The sequence below is a fragment of the Rhinolophus sinicus genome, linkage group LG06, assembly GCF_036562045.2.
Source record: "Rhinolophus sinicus isolate RSC01 linkage group LG06, ASM3656204v1, whole genome shotgun sequence".
Classification (NCBI taxonomy): Eukaryota; Metazoa; Chordata; class Mammalia; order Chiroptera; family Rhinolophidae; genus Rhinolophus; species Rhinolophus sinicus.
The window spans coordinates 112,138,548-112,153,063 of NC_133756.1; the positions used below are offsets into that span (position 1 = coordinate 112,138,548).

The 14,516-nt window shown below is 38.3% G+C and overlaps 1 protein-coding gene across 4 annotated transcripts in view; it reads left to right on the forward strand.

Annotated features, from left to right (window-relative positions):
• PRCP (prolylcarboxypeptidase) overlaps positions 1-14,516 on the forward strand; it is a 60,206-nt gene that overhangs the window by 1,892 nt on the left and 43,798 nt on the right. The gene's annotated exons all lie outside the window — the stretch shown is intronic.

A 14,516-nucleotide genomic window follows, 5' to 3' on the forward strand; every position in this document is an offset into this window, starting at 1 on the left:
GTAGTCCTTGCCTGTAAAGGAAGTTGTAGGAGTACGTCCCAAGCTTTGGGAGTGGGGGCAGGGTTTAGAATCTCTGTTCTTTGAAGCTTGCATTTAGAAATTTAAGGTAGGCTTGATAGCTTTGTACTTGACAGAGGCATGAGCTATTTCCTGGTAAGCCTGGAAATGTACATATTGTGTGAATGACAATGATCCCTTACAGTTTTGTATTTCTGAGAGCCTATGTAAAGATAGGCAAAGATTTGGGAAGGGTTGAGGTTAGGAAGAGTGCAGGAATCTGAGGTTTGGTGTAGGAGTCAGATATACCAGGATTCCACTCTGCTAACTCTGTGACTTGGGGAAGGTTACAGAACTTCTCTGAACCCAGTTTCTAGCTCTCCTGGGGATTTGGTAATGGTTAAATGAGAGCAGATGACATGTCGCTAGTAGAGTACCTGTCCTCCAGTAGGCACTTATTAAATTCGTGGTTACTGACCTATGTGAATTTTGAATAGGAGTTTGGGATAGAGGGGTGGCGTTAACTTGTAGAATAATTTATAAGAAATGGTTTTAACCCAGAAATTTACATCAGGGTTTATGAGGAAGAGAAACCATTTTAATTTCAGCAGAGGTGCCAGGAAGGAGGGGTCTTTTTCTCAGGCCACTCATTTAAATGAATTCTCTAGCCTACAGTTTCCTCATTTATAAATTTAGCGGCTTGGATATGGACCAGAATGCTTCACACTGCACTGAGGAAAATTAAGGGCTCTTTGGGGAGACATCTCAGAGGGACGGTGGGTGAAGGCCAAGTGGAGGCCAAGATAGGGTGTCCCAGTATCCCCTCTTTCAGCCTGAGCTTTATACTTTCTTTTTTTATATACTGATTTTGTTTACAATTATTTGCAGGGTTCTATTGCTAAAGTAAAATTAAAGGGGAGCTATTGGAATGAGGAACTCTAAAATCCCTTTAGGAATGATGAAAAAGAAAACTATCAGCAGAAAAATGGAGAATGAAAGGGTAGAAGAGACCGAATGATTTGTTAGCTCTTAATTAATGTTCCTTTATAGTAGATTCCTTTCTTGATCACTTCACTCTTTAGAAATGTAATTTAAGGCAAGTTCTTTTTCCATTTTGGTGATTTGCAAAATCTGTTTGGCTTTACTAAGCCATCTCTTGCTCTCCGGCCTAAATATAAAATTTAGTTCATATTTTAGGACACAGATTTCACTTATATCTTTATTACCATAATAATCATTTTCCTTACATCAACTCCAATTGAGTTTTATTTCATTTTTTTGAGAAAAATTTCCACATGTATTTATTGCATTAATAATGGTTATAGTAGTTGCCAGTTTATGGACCATAGATTTTTAGTTGCAACTGACTGTGTGTAAACTCAACTTTAATATTTTAATTAGCACATGAAATACTCATGCCTTTTAATAATAAACATTACTATTATTATTTTAACTGTACGGCTCAGTTTTTATTCAAGGTTTAATTTTAATCAAACTTTATAATGATTTTCTTTATCTGTGGTTATGTCTGTCTAGCTGACCAAGCTATTCCCAGCTGTCCTTATATGTACATAAGCTCTATGAATGGTCTCAGTAAAAAGGCTTGGCCCATGGCCCTGTCCCTCCCCATTTTAGAAATCCTTAACTCTGATTGTTTGCAAGACAAAGGTCAAACTCTTTGCCATTATTCCTCACTACATAACCCCAGCTGGCCTTTCCAGTTTCATATCCTGCCATAGCCTCTCTACCCCCCAACACATACATACACTTTTAGCAACATGGAACATAGACTCAATTGAATTTTACTGTGTTTGAAATTCTGTCTGGAATACCATCCCACTTCTCCACTACTTAAACTCACATTGTTTCAGCTGAAATGTCACCTCTTCTGCGAAACTTCTTGACTTGAGGGCAACTTTGTTTGTCTTTTTTCACTCTGCACACTAAATAGCACCCTCCAGTATACAGAAGAGCCCATAAAAAATATAAAGTACAAAATAAATATTTATTGAGAGAGTGAATGACTAACCAAAGAAAGCCTAAACAAAGCAGAGTGACACAAATAATCTTTTATTTTCCTTTCTATCTGTTCTGTCCATTATTAGTGTGTTATGTGCCGTTGAGTCTGCTCTGACTTCCAGCAACTCTGCATGAGTGATGTCCAGTGTCCTGTCCTCAATAGCCCTGCTCAGCTCCTGTAGACGCGTACCTAAGGCGTCTTTTATGGAGTCACTCCATCTCATATTTGCGCTTCCTCTTTTCCTGCTGTCTTGTTTTTCCCAGCATTGTTGTCTTTTCCTAAGAACCATGCCTTCTCATGATGTGCCTGAAGTAGGACAGCTTCAGTTTTGTCATTTTTGCCTCCAGTGATGTTTCAGGCTTAATTTGCTCTAGGATCCACTTGTCTTTTTGGTGGTGCAGGATATTCCTAGAACTCTCCTCCAGCACCATATTTCAAATGAATCAAGTTTTTTTTGTATCAGCCTGTTTTCTTCACTATCCAACTTTCGCATCTGTACATGTAACTGGGAATATGAGGAAGTGGATTATCTTAACCTTGGTCTCTAACAGCCCATCTTTGTTCTTGGTACTCTTGCCTAATTCTTCCATTGCTGCCGCCCTTTTGAGTCTCAGCCTTCTCTTGATTTCTTGGCTGCAGTCTCCATTTGAATAGATGACTGAACCGAGGTAAGCAAAATCTTTACTAATTATTTTTTCTTCTTTCAAAGTCTTCAAATGTTGATTTAGTAGGAATATTTTATTTCTTTATCCAAAATAACTGAATCAGGAGACCAAAGGTTAGTACATCACTTGGGCACCTCAAGGCTCTGGGTACATATGTGACACTAGGGTTTGTAAAGGACTCCTTGGGATGTGTGGCTTGTAGTTACAGGGTTTCCATGTTTCTCACTACCCTCCACCTCCCATACTAGCCCCTCAAAATAAAATGTGAGTCCTGAGGGCTTTTTACTCTGTGATATAGTGGGAAAAGAGAAAGGGTCCTTTTAGGCTTTTATTTTCCTGAGTGGTAAGAGCAATATCTACTGTATTAGTCAGGGTTCTCTAGAGAAACAGAACCAATAGGGTGTGTGGGTGTGTGTCTCCACAGAGATATATTGATTTATTTTAAGGAATTGGTTCATATGATTGTGGAGGCTTGGTAAGTCCAAAATTTGCAGGGTAGCCCACAGACAGGAGACCTAGGGAGTTTGAGTCCAAAGGCAATTCTGCTTGCAGAATTCCTTTTTGTTTGGGACAGGTCAGTCCTTTGTGCTACTTAGGCCTTCACCTGATTGGATGAGGCCCAACTGCATTCCTGCTTTAGTCATAGTCCACTGATTTAAATGTTAATCCCATCCAAAAAACACCATCACAGAAACATGCAGAATAACGTTTGACCAAATATCTGATTCACTGTGGCCCAGGCAAGTTGACATGTAAAATTAGCCATCGCATCTACCAAGGTTGTTATGAGGGTGAAGTATGGTAACATGTGAAAGCACGTACACAGTGCCTGGAACACGGTAGGGACTTAAAGAACTAAGTAGAGTAAGTGCTAGTTCCTTTCCCATTCTGTCCTAAAAGCACATTCTCCATAGTGTTATGCATTTCAGATTGATCCAGATGCATGACAGCTGTGGAAATGCCTCTTCTAGAAACCTAGTGGTCATTCATCTATATTCAACTATTCTTATTTAACTACTGACCAGTGTTTATGTTAGAACTCTGCATCTTGGCTCAGCATTGAGCTCATGGCCACTGATTCCTGCAGAGCCTTTCCACAGCTCCTTCCTGGTCTGCTCTGAGGCAATCATATCAGCAGGCTAAGCTATTTCTATTTATGTACATCCCTAGAGTTGTACTTTCAATTCCTATTCTACGTTCCCCTTTCTTACAGTGGCCCTAGTGTCTAGTAAAATGTATGTGTGTCGGCCCCCTTGGAAGGGCCCATTGCTCTTCCTCCTCTTCCTACTCTTCTTTTTTTCTCTCTTCTACTCTTATTGTTGGTTCTTCTACTGATGGCCTTCCCCTTGTATCTGGAATCTACTGTCACAGATACTATGTGAATTCTGAACTGATTTCTGTTTTTGCTCACAGAATCATTGTTAGAAGAAGTCTTAGAGATCATGTAGTCCACCCCTTAGATAAGATGAATTGACCGTGATCTAAAAAAAATTATGGAAGGTCAAGAATTTGATAGAGCTTGAATACCATATAAATTGAGAATCAGTTCTATTTCTACCACTACCTGAGTAACTACCGACAAATTACTCTGAGTTTCCATTTTTATTATTAGCAAATAATGATAATTATAGTACCTATCTTACAAATGTGTTATGAAATGAGCTAATATGTGTAAAGTGCTTATTTAGCACAGTTTATATCACTGGGTAAACACTCAGTAAATGGTAAATATTATAATTTATCTTGCAGTTTCTTAATAAAATATTTAAACCATCTCTTACCATATATAAAATAGTTATTTAGAAAAATGAAAATCCATGTGAACTCTTCTGTTACAAAAATATATGTGTCTTTTTATCAGTGGGATATAACTTAATACAGTTGTAAATAAGGCAGAGAAATTGACTTTTCCTCGCTTAATACATTTTTTCATGAGACTGATGCATGAAAAAATACATGAAGCTATTTCTGGTGTGTTTTTTTTTTCTATGCTATTTTGAGTTTGGGGAAATTGTGGAGGGGAAAATATAATGAACATATCCTTTTAGGTTTTTGCAAGTACCTTCTCTTCTCAACAATAATACTAAATCTAACACTGTCCTTCTGATAGCAGAATTTTGAATGTTTTACCAGTTAATGCTAAAACGTAGTTTAAGTAAAAATTAATTTTAGGTTTTGCACTGTCACGTTTATAGCCTTAAGTATATTGCAGGGATTTTGTGCTTTAGGCAGTTAACAAAACATTTTCAAAGTTTGGGTTCTAGTATCAGGCCTGCCACTAACTCTTGTTATGACCCTGGGTATGATGCTTAACTCTAGATTTCAGCGTATTAATGCAAGATAGGATTGGAGTAAGAGATGGGAGCGTAAACTAAAATATGCAGTGTATAAGCATCTAATGCATTAATAATAATAATCTGGTACCATTTATTGAAAGCTTTATATGCCCTAAGTACTCTGCTAAGTACTGAATAGACATTCACTTATTTAATCCCTATAGCTGTCCTATGAGGTAGATATTATTGTCCAACTTTATAGATGAAAGAACTATCTTACAGAAAGGTTAAGTTACATGTTCAAGATAAACTGCTTATTTCTACCATTTTGTTTTTCTGAAAATAAACTTAACAAATTTCTAGTTCTAAAATAAATGTCATTACTTTACTTACTGTACTAGTCAGGATAGGCTAGGTTATGCTGCTATAACAAAACTCCACAATTTTAGTGACTTGACCCAATAAAAATTTATGACTCATGCTGTATTTACATTGGGTTGAGCAGAGGGTTCTGCAAATTACATTCACTTAGAGACTGATGGAAATTTCCTTTCAACATATGCTTTCATGATCACTGTAGCTGAGAAAAAAGAACATGGAAGGACTTGTGTCAGCATATAAATGTTCTAGCCTGGAAATGACATTTGTCACTTACTTTCATAATTCATTGGCCAGAACAGGTTAGATCACTGCATCTAACCACAGGTGGGGAGACAAAAAGTATTGGCTTTGGAGAGACAGCACCACTGACTACCATACTCAATTAGTCTCTTACCCCCTACCCATCTACCTACTCAGGGCTTATCCAATTCCTTTTATGTCAGGCCCTGGGCTAGGTCCTAGGGAGGCAGAGATGATTACATCCTAGAGGACCTTACAGTGTATTTGTTGACCATTTTAGTTGTACATACTGAAATTTGTATCTGAAAAATATGGAAAGGCACTGATATAATAAATTTGTAATGTATTAGCTTTTATATGGCTACAGCTCACAGATTGCTTCAAAAGATATCCCTGAAGTGAGGCCGATGTACTTTATGTTTTCTTGCTGTTATCATAATTCACTGACCTGATGTGTGTGTGTGTATATTATATAACATATATAATATATGGTATATATATAATATGTACTATATAGTATATATGTTATATACTATATAGTATATATTATATATACTACATATTATAGTATATACAGTAATATACTGTATATACTATAATATTATATATGTATAATATATATTATGTATTATATATATTAGAATATGGTAAAGGAATTTATGCTGTCATTAAAAAATATTTGTTTTGCCTGTCTTTTTATAATAAAAGACATAAAATTGATATAGAGATTAATATAAAAAATCTAAAGTATACTTTGTAGGTATTGATTAATTGTTCATCACAGTGGCAAATTCTGCACTGGTAATCTGTATATTATTGGGGAATTTATAAAAATCTTGTTCACAATTTAAGAAAAGTCCTAGTTATTATTTATGAGCAGTAAATAAATGAACAATTATTGATTTTCTAATCTGGGCCAGATAGTATGCTGAGCTTTTTTATATATCTGTTGTTAATTACTACAATCACTTTTAGAAATATATGGTTTAATTGAGGTTCGGTTGAAGTTCATAGAAGTTAAGTGTCTTGATCAAGCTATTAAGGGACAATATTGTGAGTTACATTTGAATCTGTTGCTTTCAAGATCTATGATCTTTCATTCAGTTGAGATTATGATGCCTCTGTGTTCTAAGCAATATTAATAAAACTGATGTCTCTGTATCTATTTATAGTCGACATTCAGTCTCTACAACAATCCTTTGAGTTAGATATTACCCTTATTTTTAAAGGTGCAAATACTGAGTGAGGCTCAGAACGATCAAAGGAGGAAACATCCAAAATTTCCCAGTTGTAAATGTCTTGGTTTTTCATTTCCAAATTATAAATGATGGTCATATATCCATAAAATGGAATACTATTAGCCCTGTAAAAATGGCCTTGAAGTATATCTGACAAGGTGGGGAAATGTTCATGAATTGATGATAAATGAAAAAAGCAAAACAGAAAACAGAACATACAATCTATTTCCAAATTCATTTACTCAGTTTGTATTGAGTGCCTACTGTGTGCAAGGCATTATGGGTACTGGGGAAGAACATTGAAGTCATGGGGAAGAGCAAGTACAAAAACCTGGTAGGTGTGTACCAGGCAGGAACAACTGCAAGGAGGCTAGTAAGGCTGGAGGGACATGTCCGAGGGAGGAGGACAGCGAAAGTAAATACTCCTCTAGTAGAGAAGGAAAGTAAATGGGCGAGTAAAACAGAATTTGATTTTAGAGCAGTTTTGAAATCTCATGCAGGTTAGTAAAGCCACTTGACATGCCTAGTTACATTCAGTTTCTTGGCTGTGGCTGTGGAGTTAGTGGAGAATTCTTTTGAACCAGGATTGCCCTTTTACCAAATGAGTAAAAGAGACAAAGAGAGACTTGGGGACTGAGGGGTGTATAAGAGAGAGTGATTATCCTCATGGACCATGGAATTTAAGCCAAGTAAAGAGGGGAGTGAGAACAGGGTGAGGGACAGTGAAAAGGTGGACTATATGATGAGGGATTTAGAGAATCATAGTAGTAGAGGAAGTAAGGTCGAAAGATATGAGGGAGTAGAATGAAATTGAAGGTATGTTGGGATTAAAGTTCCTGGGAGTGACAAGATCTAGTGGTGACAAGATCTAAGGTTTGACAATGAGTTAGTGACTGAGGTAGGTGGGGGACAGGTTAAACAGGAGCTAAGAGCCTAGGATATTGAAATCACCAAGAATTTTCAAAGGAATTATGTTGGTGTGCCAGTGAACAAGGAGCTAAAATCTTCAATGAATGAGGGAAAGTGAACCAGAGGTCAGCTGACGATTGTAGCAAGAGGAGTGGTATAATTTGATGCCATAATAGTTAAAGCTAGTAAGTTGGAGAAGAGGGAGGGAGAATTAGAAACAAGGAAAATAATCTATCCCTCTTCCAGGCCCAGTGGTAGGAGAGGTTAGAAAGAATAATCAACTACCACTTGAAACGGTCAAATATGTTTAAAAGTATGTTTATAGCTGTACAGAGAAAGGATAGAAGAAAATAATACAAAATATTAACTGGTGGAAAGGTGTGGGTGATATTTTATTTATACTTTTCAAGTTATGTATAATGAACCTACATCATTTTATAATCCATTTTTAAGAAGCGTTATTAAAAAAGGAAGCAGTTGTCCTGGCTCACATAGACAGTATGTGGCAGCATTTAGAACCGGGCCTTCGGACCTCAGACTGTATCACATCACGCCATGCCTCTCGGTTAACACTCGGATTACTCTTGTTCCTCCTTCGCTGCCTAGCCATGGCTGCTCTGCCATCCTTTCCTTAAGTGTTCTGCGTCCTTGTCTTCCATACACAGCTGTGGGCAAGGAGGAAGAACTCATTTGAGTGGAGATGGAGGGGATAAAAAAAGAACAATCCCTTTCTCTATTCCATTTCAACCCTTAGGTTTTACTGGATGAAAGAGAAGGGGGAGAGGAAGTAAATGAAAGGTTTCCAGAGGAGCTGGTACCCATGTCAAGAAGGGGAGGCATTAAGCATTTAGGCCACCTAAGTAGGACCACAGCATGTGTTTTCCCTAAGCCTCCAACCCTCCTATCTGTCTGCTTTTCACAGATAGGAGCTCATGGTTCCTCTCAGGAATGCTTTTCAGATCATTCCCAAATCCATGGTTGTAGATTTCTCTCTCTCTGTCTCTATCTCTCTTGCATGCTTTGACCCATTTCTCTAAAAGTAATCAGAATAGTGATAATAAATATTTATTGAGCTCTTACTATGTACTAGACATTGTTCTAAACACTTTACACATATTAGTTTCTTAATTCTCACAGTGACCTTATGAGCTCTTGGTACTGCTATCCCAAATTTATTGATGGAGAAACTGAGGCACCGAGTGTTAGGCTTTTTAATCACTACCTCAGTCTGCCTCTTGATGTTTCTACTTGGAGGTTTTGTAGGTCTGACCCAGAACCAGACTCATCTGGTTAGATGATGACTCGGTCCAACTTTCTCCTGGTGGTGTTATTATCATTGAAAAAAGTATTTGTTGAGGGTCTACATATATGCCAGGCGTGGTTCTGGAGACAACAGATGGACTGATCAAGTGAAACTTATTTTCTGGTTAGAAAATAAGTAGATAATAAGCAAATAAACATTACATAAAATAATTATAGATTATAATGATTGCCTTGAAGGAAATAAGCAAAGTGATATGTGTGTGTAAATATGGGGTACGGCGAATGGGAAAGGCTCTATTTCAGGAAGGTTTCTCTAAGAAAGGGACAGTGGATCAGAGGGAGCAGAAAGTACAAAGCCCCTAAAGCCTGAAATGCCAGTTATTTTTGGCTCTTCTTTCTCCCATACTCCTTGTAATTACCAAGTTGGGTTGATTCCATCCTCAGAGTATATGTTACGTTCATTTGTATGGCCCTCACCCTTTGTTGTGACCCCTATTACTGCCTTCCTGAACTGGAAGAGTCTTTCAACTGGGCCTCCTTGCTACCTGCAATTTCCCCTCCACTGCAGTCCCCATGGGTCACATTAATCACTTCTCCTGCATTCAAGCCATTCTTCTGCTCAGAACCTGCAATAATTCCTTATTGTTTGCTTTATTAAGAACAAAATCCTGTAGCATTCAAGACCTTTCACCCTATGGCCTCAACTCACCTTTCCAGTTTGCTAATCTATTCTCTACACATGCCCACTACCTTTTTGTTTTTATCTTTAGCCCACATTTTTCCTTTGCCTGGAATGCCTCTCCCATGCTCTTCCCTTCTTTATCATCAGTCCCATTCATCTTTTAAGCCCCATTTAAGACACTGCCTCCTTTTGGAGCCATTTCTTAACCTCCTGAAAGTGTGTGATTGGTCAGATCTCTCTTTGTACTTCTCTTATGGCAGGTATTTTATTTTAGCCTTGTGTACCTTTGTTTTAATCCCCTTTTAAAGAAGGAACCCTGTCTTGTAACTACATATCCATACTCCTCCATAGCATATTGCAAATTGTTTTACTTGTGAATGTTTATTGAATTTATATCTTCATTCATGTTGAATTTATATTTTTCTCCCTCTCCCTTTTCCTGCTTATCTACACATTGATGTAAGGAACTTGTGTGTGTGTGTGTGTGTGTGTGTGTGTGTGTGTGTGTGTTGGGGGGGAACAATGTGGAAACTTGATTCACAGCTGTCTAAAGTCCTTTTGGGGAACAAGGTAGAATGTCCTGCAAATAAAAACAGACCTACTTGTTCTCATTCTCTTATGATCTGGAAGCTGTGGCTACTTGTCTGCTGGCCTTTCTTTCAACGTTATCTAGAGAGAAAGAGTCATGGGAGGGAATGTAGCAGTTCCTGTTTTTTTCTTTGTTTTGTGTATGAGTGAGGGCTAAGGGAAGGGTGAAGAAGGAACACATTGGGAAAATGTCTCCTTAAAGAATAGTCATGTGGTAATTGTGTACTGCCCATATTGATTTGAGAGCTGAAGTAAAGGCAATTCTTCCTATGATTTTGGTTTTACATTTGCAAACAGAGGCCAATTAACTATGTATATTTGTAAATCCTTACTTTTTATTATGTATGTGTCAGTTCCAAGTTGCCCTGCGGTCGGTCCTATGACTGGAGAGGAACAGCTGCTGTGTCTCTTTCAAACTCATGATGTTCTCTTTCTTCCTTTCTTTCTTTTTTTTTTAAGTTTTGGATATTCACTAGTCACTTTATTTTATTTATTTTTTTTTACTATTAGTTTCAGGTGTACAAAACAATGTAATAGTTAGACATTTATACCTCTCTTTCTTGCTGCTAATATTGTGAGGAGTACCCACCTGGGTTAGGAAAAGGCAGATTTATTAAAATCAGATTTCTTTAGGAGCTTTCTCTGAGCAGTTCTGCAATTTGGTTATGTGGTACAATGCACTATAACCCTCTTATAACATTTATATAGTAAAGCAGCACAGTTATATATTCATTTAACAGGTATTTATCAAACTCTGTGTGCCATACACTGTGTTAATAGCTGGGGTTAAGTGGAAAGCAAAGACAGACCTCATGAAGTTTACAGTTAGTGGGAAAGGGGATAGTGACAAGTAGTTACAAGTGTGACATGTGCTGTAAGGAAGTAGTTTGTTGTAGGATCTCCAATGGAGCCCTGAGCATTAGGGAATTGTCTAGGCAGCAGTGGTGTTAAAACAGAGACCAGAAAACTAAGCAGGAGGTAGCCAGGAGAAGGAGATGATCGAAAGTTCTGTCAGGTCAAGGATGTGTCAGGCACAAGATCCTAAGTTAGGAAAGAGCAGGTCATGGTGGAGCAACTGAAAGGAGGTCAGTAAGACGGCGCTAGAGATGGTGAGGCAGGAGGTGAGTCTTCAGCACTGAGGGCAGTTTTGTCACTCTTTCCACTTACACACTCGTGGTGTGGGTATTCCTTCTCTGAAGCTTTCATTGACTTTACTGGTGTGGGGCAGAGCATGCTCTGTTGGCCAGAGCAGCATTCAGCTCGTGACAGCTTCTGCATAAGAGTTCTTCACATATCCGTCTTTCACTGCGGGGAGGTACTACCACACCTTTTTTACAGAGGAATAAAAGGGCTCAGCGGTGAAGTCATATGCGGTCTGACAATTAAGTTCATGAACTTGTTGCAACGATGTTGCTAACCGTTTTTGATATCAGAAGGATTATTCATTATGAATTTGTACCAACTGGACAAACAGTTAACCAAGTTTACTATTTGGAAGTGCTGAAAAGGCTGCATGAAAAAGGTAGACGGCCTGAACTTTTCGCCAACAATTCATGGCTCTTGCATCACAACAATGCACCAGCTCACACAGCACTGTCTGTGAGGGTGTTTTTAGCCAGTAAGCAAATAACTGTATTGGAACACTCTCCCTACTCACCTGATCAGGCCCCCAGTGACTTCTTTCTTTACCAGAAGATAAAGGAAATATTGAAAGGAAGACATTTTGGTGACATTCAGGACATCAAGGGTAATATGACGACAGCTCTGATGGCCATTCCAGAAAAATAGTTCCAAAATTGCTTTGAAGGGTGGACTAGACACAGTGCATAGCTTCCCAAGGGGAGTACTTGGAAGGTGACCGTAGTGATATTCAGCAATGAGGTATGAGGTATGTAGCACTTTTTCTAGGATGAGTTCACAAACTTAAGTGTCCGACCTCGTGTTGCAGTGTCACAGCACTGGTGACTAGAAACTGGACAGAAAGTCAAAAGCAAAAGCAAAGCACATACCAGGCCGCATCACATTGTGTGTGAAAGGCCCTCACTATCACCAAGTCAGTGCCCTGTTGCTGACATCAGTTCCAAGATAGCTGCAATTTTTTTTTTAATTTGACTTTGTCATTTTGTGTGTTTTTTTAACTGAACACAGGCCCAATTGTTAAAGTTTTATGTCATAATTTCCTCCTTGTAAGTGGCAGTATTAAACACATAACACATATATTAATATTATTTTATGTTCGTATGTGTGTTTGGCAGTGTTTTCAGACTTGGGAGGCGCATGCTAATAATAAGCTACAAAAATAGTAATGCAAGAAGCTTTTACTTCCCAGAGGCCCTTGCTGGGCACTTGCACACATGTATTATCTGACTGAATCATCACAAGACTGCTCTGGGGTAGGTATTATGTTTTTCATTGTACATATAAGAAAACAAGTCCAAAGACATGAAGCAACTTGTTCAAGTTTAAATAGCTCTAATAGATGGCAAAATTGTCACTCAAACTCAGATCTGTCTTCAAATTCCCTTCTCTTTATAACACAGAACACTTGTGTTTTTCGGGAGGGAAAAAAAAGTTTTTGAAAGATCTCTTGGTAACTGATTAGAGTTTATTAGTACAGAAGTGTGTGTGTGTGTGTGTGTGTGTGTGTGTGTGTGTGTGTGTTTTCAAGCTTTGACAGTGCTGGCATATGACTAACATGTTTGGTCAGCATCATTGTGATTTAATAACCTAATTTAAAAAAGGAACTACAATCCAAACAATGGCTCTGATTCAACTGATAGGAAAGTGAGGAAGTACTTGTTATTATTTGTCAGTGAATTTTTATTTTTAAGCAGTTTGAACCACAGGTCACACTGCAGACACTGTCTGTTAAAACTGTCGGAAACCTCTGTCACTTCCTGAGCACTGATGGCCTCTTCCTTTGAGGGAGCAAGCAGCTCATGCAACAGTTTCGGAAAGCAGTGGTGGTAACTCGCTTCTCCTTGGCCTCTGATGCTTCCTTTCTCTCGAACAATTGGCTTTAAATGACAATGACCAGTGCAGCTAGTACAAACCAAAAAGGGGATTATTGTTTGCCTTTCTATGTTGTCCAATTTCTAGATGACCACACTTTAAATGAGAGGGGAATTCATATTTGCCAAGCACCTCTCTGTCATCTCCTCAAGGACAGAACCTTGGGTCTCACTCATGTATGGGTCTGGGAGCCCACAGCACCAATCTGTGTACATGTGGAGCTGAGCTGATAGAATGACACTGCACGTTAATATCCCATATTATTGCAAACGTTAAGTGCAAAGGGCCTATTGCTGTTACTTATATACCCCCAGTGCTTTGGTCCAACTCTGAAGACTGTGAGTGTAACATGGTAAAATGGATATTGGCTGAGAAGCCACGGGAGTTATTTGCCACAAAATACGGATCATGGTTTTTAAAGATTTTCAGAAGGACTTTTTGCAGTTCAAATTCTGTAACATTGCCAAACCCTTTTATTAATTTGAATTTTTAGTTATTTATCTGTAGTCTTTGTTCCCAGCTGAACTTCTTTCTCCACTTCACACCCCAGCCAAATACATACATGTATTTATTCTTTCCTTTTGTTTTTCTGGCAAAAATTTATTTTTTAAATACTTCTTTGATTTTCAAGGTGTCTGGCCTGTTTAGTGCTGGCTTGTTCCCTTCTATTAAGAAATGCCCCACTCTTTATTAATTGGAAAAGTAGCAAGGTTCTGTTGTTCCTTTGTTCCTACTTTACACTCCATTCACTGTTCTTCCTTTATCTTTGCTTACGTGCATCTAACAAGTGCAGGCGACTAGTTGATTTGCAGGTTCCACGTGCTTCATTTTTAAAATCCAAACTGACTGACCCCATGCCTCCCAGTGTGCCTTTGCCTGCCCCATCCCTTGCTTAGCTAGGGTAGGTTTAGACAAGGCAAATGAATCAACCTTTAAAAACTTAATCAGAGAAGTATATCTGCAAGAAAAAAATCTCTAATATTTATTATATATTATTATAATATATACAGGCATTACACACTGGTCATCTATCTCACTGTTTTGTACACACTATGCTGGGATATGGCCCATATAGTGCTGGTCTCGCTCTGCTTGGAATAGTTTGTTTTCTTCCTTTCTCTGCCTGGCAAACTCCTGTTCATCCTTCACTGCTCAGGTCTTGTATCACCTTCTCCAGGAAACTATGGGACTGGTTTGCTTCTCTCCCACAGGCTGGGTAATTGACTTCTATCTCCTTTGTGCCTC